Consider the following 7,723-nt stretch of genomic DNA (forward strand, 5'->3'; position numbering starts at 1 on the left):
TCCCCGCCTTTGGTGGAAGTTTCCCCGAAACTGGTTAATGAGTTCCCACGAAACTGGTTAATGAGTTCCCAGGAAACTGGTTAATGAGTTCCCCCGCGGTTGGCTGATCTTTTCCCGGCTGTTGCTTAATCTGTTCCCCGCTGCTCCTGAGACTAAGGGCAGCTGCTTGATGTGCTCCCCACTGTTGGACAAAGGCTTCCCCGCCGTTGGTTGATGCTTTCCCCGCCTTTGGTGGAAGTTTTCCCGAAACTGGTTAATGAGTTCCCACGAAACTGGTTAATGAGTTCCCAGGAAACTGGTTAATGAGTTCCCCCGCGGTTTCCTGATCTTTTCCCGGCTGTTGCTTAATCTGATCCCCGCTGCTCCTGATACCAAGGGCAGCTGCTTAATGTGCTCCCCCCTGTTGGACAATGGCATCCCCGCCGTTGGTGCATGTTTTCCCCGCCTTTGGTTGACGTTTTCCCGAAACTGGTTAATGAGTTCCCCCGAAACTGGTTAATGAGTTCCCACGAAACTGGTTAATGAGTTCCCACGAAACTGGTTAATGAGTTCCCCCGCGGTTGGTTGATCTTTTCCCGGCTGTTGCTTAATCTGATCCCCGCTGCTCCTGATACTAAGGGCAGCTGCTTAATGTGCTCCCCACTGAAGGACAATGGCTTCCCCGCCGTTGGTTCATGTTTTCCCCGCCTCTGGTTGATGTTTTCCCGAAACTGGTTAATGAGTTCCCACGAAACTGGTTAATGAGTTCCCCCGCGGTTGGCTGATCTTTTCCCGGCTGTTGCTTAATCTGATCCCCGCTGCTCCTGATACTAAGGGCAGCTGCTTAATGTACTCCCCCCTGTTGGACAATGGCTTCCCCGCCGTTGGTGCATGTTTTCCCCGCCTTTGGTGGAAGGTTTCCCGAAACTGGTTAATGAGTTCCCAGGAAACTGGTTAATGAGTTCCCACGGAGTTGTTTTCCCCGCTGCTTGTTCATTTGTACCCCGCTGCTCCTGATACTAAGGGCAGCTGCTTAATGTGCTCCCCACTGCTGGACAATGGCTTCCCCGCCGTTGGTTGATGCTTTCCCCGCCTTTGGTGGATGTTTTCCCGAAACTGGTTAATGAGTTCCCACGAAACTGGTTAATGAGTTCCCACGAAACTGGTTAATGAGTTCCCACGAAGCTGTTTTCCCCGCTGCTGGTTCATTTGTACCCCGCTGCTCCTGATACTAAGGGCAGCTGCTTAATGTGCTCCCCACTGTTGGACAATGGCTTCCCCGCCGTTGGTTCATGTTTTCCCCGCCTTTGGTGGAAGTATTCCCGAAACTGGTTAATGAGTTCCCACGAAACTGGTTAATGAGTTCCCCCGCGGTTGGCTGATCTTTTCCCGGCTGTTGCTTAATCTGATCCCCGCTGCTCCTGATACTAAGGGCAGCCACTTAATGTGCTCCCCACTTTTGGACAAGGGCTTCCCGGCCGTTGGTTCATGCTTTCCCCGCCTTTGGTGGAGGTTTTCCCGAAACTGGTTAATGAGTTCCCACGAAACTGGTTAATGAGTTCCCCCGCGGTTTCCTGATCTTTTCCCGGCTGTTGCTTAATCTGATCCCCGCTGCTCCTGACACTAAGGGCAGCTGCTTAATGTGCTCCCCACTGTTGGACAATGGCTTCCCCGCCGTTGGTTGATGTTTTCCCCGCCTTTGGTGGACGTTTTCCCGAAACTGGTTAATGAGTTCCCACGAAACTGGTTAATGAGTTCCCACGGAACTGGTTAATGAGTTCCCCCGCGGTTGGTTGATCTTTTCCCGGCTGTTGCTTAATCTGATCCCCGCTGCTCCTGATACTAAGGGCAGCTGCTTAATGTGCTCCCCCCTGTTGGACAATGGCTTCCCCGCCGTTGGTGCATGTTTTCCCCGCCTCTGGTTGATGTTTTCCCGAAACTGGTTAATGAGTTCCCACGAAACTGGTTAATGAGTTCCCACGAAGTTGTTTTCCCCGCTGCTGGTTCATTTGTACCCCGCTGCTCCTGATACTAAGGGCAGCTGCTTAATGCGCTCCCCCCTGTTGGACAATGGCTTCCCCGCCGCTGGTTGATGTTTTCCCCGCCTTTGGTGGACGTTTTCCCGAAACTGGTTAATGAGTTCCCACGAAACTGGTTAATGAGTTCCCACGGAGTTGTTTTCCCCGCTGCTTGTTCATTTGTACCCCGCTGCTCCTGATACTAAGGGCAGCTGCTTAATGTGCTCCCCCCTGTTGGACAATGGCTTCCCCGCCGTTGGTGCATGTTTTCCCCGCCGTTGGTGGCAGTTTTCCCGAAACTGGTTAATGAGTTCCCACGAAACTGGTTAATGAGTTCCCCCGCGGTTGGCTGATCTTTTCCCGGCTGTTGCTTAATCTGATCCCCGCTGCTCCTGATACTAAGGGCAGCTGCTTAATGTGCTCCCCCCGGTTGGACAATGCCTTCCCCGCCGTTGGTTCATGCTTTCCCCGCCTTTGGTGGAAGTTTTCCCGAAACTGGTTAATGAGTTCCCCCGAAACTGGTTAATGAGTTCCCACGAAGCTGTTTTCCCCGCTGCTGGTTCATTTGTACCCCGCTGCTCCTGATACTAAGGGCAGCTGCTTAATGTGCTCCCCCCTGTTGGACAAAGGCTTCCCCGCCGTTGGTTGATGTTTTCCCCGCCTTTGGTGGACGTTTTCCCGAAACTGGTTAATGAGTTCCCCCGAAACTGGTTAATGAGTTCCCCCGCGGTTGGCTGATCTTTTCCCGGCTGTTGCTTAATCTGATCCCCGCTGCTCCTGATACTAAGGGCAGCTGCTTAATGTGCTCCCCCCGGTTGGACAATGCCTTCCCCGCCGTTGGTTCATGCTTTCCCCGCCTTTGGTGGAAGTTTTCCCGAAACTGGTTAATGAGTTCCCCCGAAACTGGTTAATGAGTTCCCACGAAGCTGTTTTCCCCGCTGCTGGTTCATTTGTACCCCGCTGCTCCTGATACTAAGGGCAGCTGCTTAATGTGCTCCCCCCTGTTGGACAAAGGCTTCCCCGCCGTTGGTTGATGCTTTCCCCGCCTCTGGTTGAATTTTTCCCGAAACTGGTTAATGAGTTCCCAGGAAACTGGTTAATGAGTTCCCACGAAACTGGTTAATGAGTTCCCCCGCGGTTGGTTGATCTTTTCCCGGCTGTTGCTTAATCTGATCCCCGCCGCTCCTGATACTAAGGGCAGCTGCTTAATGTGCTCCCCCCTGTTGGACAATGGCTTCCCCGCCGTTGGTGCATGTTTTCCCCGCCTTTGGTGGACGTTTTCCCGAAACTGGTTAATGAGTTCCCACGAAACTGGTTAATGAGTTCCCACGAAACTGGTTAATGAGTTCCCCCGCGGTTGGCTGTTCTTTTCCCGGCTGTTGCTTAATCTGATCCCCGCTGCTCCTGATACTAAGGGCAGCTGCCTAATGTGCTCCCCACTGTTGGACAATGGCTTCCCCGCCGTTGGTTGATGCTTTCCCCGCCTTTGGTGGACGTTTTCCCGAAACTGGTTAATGAGTTCCCACGAAACTGGTTAATGAGTTCCCACGAAGTTGTTTTCCCCGCTGCTGGTTCATTTGTACCCCGCTGCTCCTGATACTAAGGGCAGCTGCTTAATGTGCTCCCCCCTGTTGGACAAAGGCTTCCCCGCCGTTGGTGCATGTTTTCCCCGCCTTTGGTGGAAGTTTTCCCGAAACTGGTTAATGAGTTCCCAGGAAACTGGTTAATGAGTTCCCCCGCGGTTGGCTGATCTTTTCCCGGCTGTTGCTTAATCTGATCCCCGCTGCTCCTGATACTAAGGGCAGCTGCTTAATGTGCTCCCCCCGGTTGGACAATGGCTTCCCCGCCGTTGGTTCATGCTTTCCCCGCCTTTGGTGGAGGTTTTCCCGAAACTGGTTAATGAGTTCCCACGAAACTGGTTAATGAGTTCCCAGGAAACTGGTTAATGAGTTCCCCCGCGGTTGGCTGATCTTTTCCCGGCTGTTGCTTAATCTGATCCCCGCTGCTCCTGATACTAAGGGCAGCTGCTTAATGTGCTCCCCACTGTTGGACAATGGCTTCCCGGCCGTTGGTTGATGCTTTCCCCGCCTTTGGTGGAAGTTTTCCCGAAACTGGTTAATGAGTTCCCCCGAAACTGGTTAATGAGTTCCCACGAAACTGGTTAATGAGTTCCCACGAAGTTGTTTTCCCCGCTGCTGGTTCATTTGTACCCCGCTGCTCCTGATACTAAGGGCAGCTGCTTAATGTGCTCCCCCCGGTTGGACAATGGCTTCCCCGCCGTTGGTTCATGCTTTCCCCGCCTTTGGTGGAGGTTTTCCCGAAACTGGTTAATGAGTTCCCACGAAACTGGTTAATGAGTTCCCAGGAAACTGGTTAATGAGTTCCCCCGCGGTTGGTTGATCTTTTCCCAGGCTGTTGCTTAATCTGATCCCCGCTGCTCCTGAGACTAAGGGCAGCTGCTTAATGTGCTCCCCACTGTTGGACAGTGGCTTCCCCGCCGTTGGTTGATGCTTTCCCCGCCTTTGGTTGATGTTTTCCCGAAACTGGTTAATGAGTTCCCACGAAACTGGTTAATGAGTTCCCCCGCGGTTTCCTGATCTTTTCCCGGCTGTTGCTTAATCTGATCCCCGCTGCTCCTGATACTAAGGGCAGCTGCTTAATGTGCTCCCCCCTGTTGGACAATGGCTTCCCCGCCGTTGTTTGATGTTTTCCCCGCCTTAGGTGGACGGTTTCCCGAAACTGGTTAATGAGTTCCCACGAAACTGGTTAATGAGTTCCCCCGCGGTTGGCTGATCTTTTCCCGGCTGCTGCTTAATCTCTTCCCCGCTGCTCCTGAGACTAAGGGCAGCTGCTTGATGTGCTCCCCCCCCCCTGTTGGACAATGGCTTCCCCGCCGTTGGTTGATGCTTTCCCCGCCTTTGGTGGAAGTTTTCCCGAAACTGGTTAATGAGTTCCCACGAAACTGGTTAATGCGTTCCCACGACACTGGTTAATGAGTTCCCCCGCGGTTGGCTGATCTTTTCCCGGCTGCTGCTTAATCTCTTCCCCGCTACTCCTGAGACTAAGGGCAGCTGCTTAGTGTACTCCCCGTTGTTGGTTCCTGGCTTCCCCAGTGTTTTGCCTGCCGTTGGTTCATGTCTTCCCGATATTTCGTTCATGTTTTCCCCCGAAGTTGGTGAATGTTTTCCCGGCTGTTGGATAATCTGTTCCCCGCTGCTCCTGAGACTAAGGGCAACTGCTTAATGTACTCCCCGCTGGTGGTTAATGGCTTCCCCGGTGTTTGTTCAACCCCCCGCACCCGCGGTTAGGGTTAGGGTTCGGGTTAGGGTTAGGGTCAAGGCACAGGCAGAAACACGCCCTTACTACACACTCCATGCTCACAAGCACTCCACATTGACTCTCCACGCCCGCACAGGCGCCCCTCACGCCGGCCACACTTTCAAATTGCTCCGTTAGGGTTAGGGTTAGGGTTAGGGCTAGGGCTAGGGCTCGGGTTAGGGTTCGGGTGACGGCTACGGTTAGGGTTAGCGCTAGGGTTAGGGTTAGTGTTAGGGTCAAGGCACAGGCAGAAACACGCCCTTACAACACACTCCATGCTCACAAGGACTCCACATCGACTCTCCACGCCCGCACAGGCGTCCCTCGCGCCGGCCACACTTTCAAATTGCTCCCTTAGGGTTAGGCTTAGGGTTAGGCTAGGGTTAGGGTTAGGGCTAGGGCTCGGGCTAGGGTTAGGCTTAGTGTTAGGGTTAGGGCTAGCGTTAGGGCTATGGTTAGGGTTAGGGCCACGGTTAGGGTTAGGGTTAGGGTTAGGGCTAGTGTTAGGGTTAGGGTTAGGGTTAGTGTTAGGGTGAGGGCTAGGGTTAGGGCTTTGGTTAGGGTTAGGGTTAGGGCCACGGTTAGGGTGAGGGTTTGGGCTAGGGTTAGGGTTAGGGTTAGGGTTAGTGTTAGGGTTAGGGCTAGGGTTAGGGCTTTGGTAAGGGTTAGGGTTAGGGTTTGGGCTAGGGCCACGGTTAGGGTTAGGGTTAGGGTTTGGGCTAGGGTTAGGGTTAGGGTTAGTGTTAGGGTTAGGGCTAGGGTTAGGGCTTTGGTTAGGGTTAGGGTTAGGGTTTGGGCTAGGGTTAGGGTTAGTGTTAGGGTTAGGGTTAGTGTTAGGGTTAGGGCTAGGGTTAGGGCTTTGGTTAGGGCTAGGGCCACGGTTAGGGTTAGGGTTAGGGTTTGGGCGAGGGTTAGGGCTTTGGTTAGGGTTTGGGTTAGGTTTTGGGCTGGGGCTAGGGTTAGTGTTAGGGTTAGGGTTAGTGTTAGGGTTAGGGCTAGGGTTAGGGCTTTGGTTAGGGTTAGGGCCACGGTTAGGGTTAGGGTTAGGGTTAGGGTTTGGGCTAGGGTTAGGGTTAGGGTTAGGGTTAGTGTTAGGGTTAGGGCTAGGGTTAGCGCTTTGGTTAGGGTTAGGGTTTGGGCTAGGGTTAGGGTTAGGGTTAGTGTTAGGGTTAGGGCTAGGGCTAGGGCTTTGGTTAGGGTTAGGGCCACGGTTAGGGTTAGGGTTTGGGCTAGGGTTAGGGTTAGTGTTAGGGTTAGGGTTTGGGCTAGGGTTAGGGTTAGGGTTAGGGTTAGTGTTAGGGTTAGGGCTAGGGTTAGCGCTTTGGTTAGGGTTAGGGTTTGGGCTAGGGTTAGGGTTAGGGTTAGGGTTAGTGTTAGGGTTAGGGCTAGGGCTAGGGCTTTGGTTAGGGTTAGGGCCACGGTTAGGGTTAGGGTTTGGGCTAGGGTTAGGGTTCGGGTTAGGGTTAGGGCTAGGGTTAGGGTGAGGGCTAGTGCTCGGGCTAGGGTTAGGCTTAGTGTTAGGGTTCGGGTTAGGGTTAGGGCTAGGGTTTGGGTGAGGGCTCGTGCTCGGGCTAGGGTTAGGCTTTGTGTTAGGGTTAGGGCGCGGGTTTGGGTTAGTCTGAGAGTTAGGCTTAGGGTTATGCTTAGGGTCAGGGCACATGCAGAATCACGCCCTTACTCAACACTCCGTGCGCACAAGGACTCCACATTGACTCTCCACGCACGCACAGGCGCCCCTCGCGCCGGCCACGCTTTCAAATTGCTCCCCTAGTCGCGCATTAAGCCCGCCTACGGTTATTAAAGCCAACCGCCGCCGCCAGCCGACGTGGAACTCATTAACCAATTCACTTTTCGACATGGAACTCATTAACCAATTCACTTTGGGTCTGGGGGAAAACAAGTGCTTTGGGGCAGGGCAAGCGCAGGAAAACACCCTTACTACACACTCCGTGCTCACAAGCACTCCACATTGACTCTCCACGCCCGCACAGGCGCCCCTCGCGCCGGCCACACTTTCAAATTGCCCCCCTAGTCGCGCATTAAGCCCGCCTACGGTTATTAAAGCCAACCGCCGCCGCCAGCCGACGTGGAACTCATTAACCAATTCACTTTTCGACATGGAACTCATTAACCAATTCACTTTGGGTCTGGGGGATAACAAGTGCTTTGGGGCAGGGCAAGCGCAGGAAAACACCCTTACTACACACTCCGTGCTCACAAGCACTCCACATTGACTCTCCACGCCCGCACAGGCGCCCCTCGCGCCGGCCACACTTTCAAATTGCCCCCCTAGTCGCGCATTAAGCCCGCCTACGGTTATTAAAGCCAACCGCCGCCGCCAGCCGACGTGGAACTCATTAACCAATTCACTTTTCGACATGGAACTCATTAACCAGTTCACTTTGGGT

The sequence above is a fragment of the Mustelus asterias genome, unplaced genomic scaffold (genome assembly GCF_964213995.1).
Source record: "Mustelus asterias unplaced genomic scaffold, sMusAst1.hap1.1 HAP1_SCAFFOLD_425, whole genome shotgun sequence".
Lineage (NCBI taxonomy): Eukaryota > Metazoa > Chordata > Chondrichthyes > Carcharhiniformes > Triakidae > Mustelus > Mustelus asterias.